Here is a 1,401-nt window from a genome sequence, read left to right as displayed (position 1 = left end):
AATTCCAAAGTCTGGAGAGCTCTAAAATCCCAAAGATTTTTCATAATTCATTTGTCAACAAAATCTGAATTCTCACGAGACCGTTCATCATGTCTATTGGCCACCTTAGTCTGAGGAGTCATGTCTTGCTACTTAAATAATAAACCTGATTTGGGGGCACTTGCCCTGCGCCCCGCGGGCATGGTTGGTGTTGTGCAAGCCACATTGTGTGACTTTGCCAAAATCCAGAATAACTCTAACGTGTGGAACCCTCCTGGCCCCGAGTTTGGGCTGAGGAACCACAGCCTGCATTGTCGTCCCTGGTTACAGATGAAGATGCCGAGGCCCAGACACTAACCTTCCTCAGGACGCTCGGGTGCTGGACGGCCAAGCAAGTCATTCAGCTCCGCCCCCAGCCTGTGGCCCTGACCGGGGCCTCTTCCTGCCCTGGGCCCTGGCGCTCAGTGCCACACGATGGTCCCATGACCTGTGAACTCTACGAGCAGCGAGACTTCCGTGACGACTGCGTTTTTGCAGAGGCGACTAGATAGCTTTTCTCCAGAAGGATGGGGACGATGAAGGTGGGCTTGTCGACCTGGGATCTCAATCCCGGATGTCGTCCCAGCTCCCAAGTGCCAGGCAGGGGCCCGGCCCCCGTGGCCTGTGTCCAGGGCACCTGAGCGCTCTCGCCCCAGGTGAGGCTGGAGTCGGCCGAGCGGGAGGCAGGCCGGCCCCTCTGACAGGTTAGTTTAATCAAAGCAGGATGGATGCCTGGCTCGTGTGGGAGGCAATCATTAGACAGACCGCCTGGGTACAAGGAAGTAATTATATTCTCACGCAAACCCTTTGCCATCAAGGCAAAAGTAATCGATAATTAAATTAGAAGTGAAACGAGCTGCTCGGGCCCATGGCACACTGGCCGAGCGGACAGTTAGTGAACCCCACCACGTGCTGGGGGGACGGAGTGGGGAGCCCCAGACCCAAGGTCCCTGAGTCACACGCAGCAGCGAGCAGGGTACAGTGCATTCTCCTCAGTGACCAGGAGGGGCTTCAACACGGTCGATTCTCAAATATTGTGAAAGCGTCTACGGCCACGCCAGCCTGAACACGCCCGATCCCATCTGATCTCGGAAGCTAAGCAGGGTCAGGCCTGGTTAGTACTCGGATGAGAGACCACCTAGGAGGACTGGGAGCTGTGGACACAAAAAAATAAACAATAAAATAATAAAATGTAAAATAAAATAATAACATAAAATATTGTAAAAGCATAACATCATCTCAGCTTGATGAAAACGAGACACATAGGAAAGGGAGGTGGAGGTTGGCCACTGCCACGTACGAAACGGCCCCGAACTCAGCAGGGTGCGAACGGTGAGCGTGGACACCTGGGCACAATCCCGTGGGCTGCGTGGCCCCACCGGT

General features: G+C 54.4%; 1 pseudogene; it reads left to right on the top strand.

Moving 5' to 3' along the window:
* The first annotated feature begins 1,062 nt into the window (after positions 1-1,062).
* LOC111733240 lies at positions 1,063-1,181 on the top strand (annotated as a pseudogene).
* The last annotated feature ends 220 nt before the right edge of the window (positions 1,182-1,401 follow it).

The sequence above is a fragment of the Pteropus vampyrus genome, unplaced genomic scaffold (assembly GCF_000151845.1).
Source record: "Pteropus vampyrus isolate Shadow unplaced genomic scaffold, Pvam_2.0 Scaffold542, whole genome shotgun sequence".
Lineage (NCBI taxonomy): Eukaryota > Metazoa > Chordata > Mammalia > Chiroptera > Pteropodidae > Pteropus > Pteropus vampyrus.
Note: the sequence above shows the minus strand (reverse complement) of the source record. Positions and strands in the feature narration are given on the sequence as shown.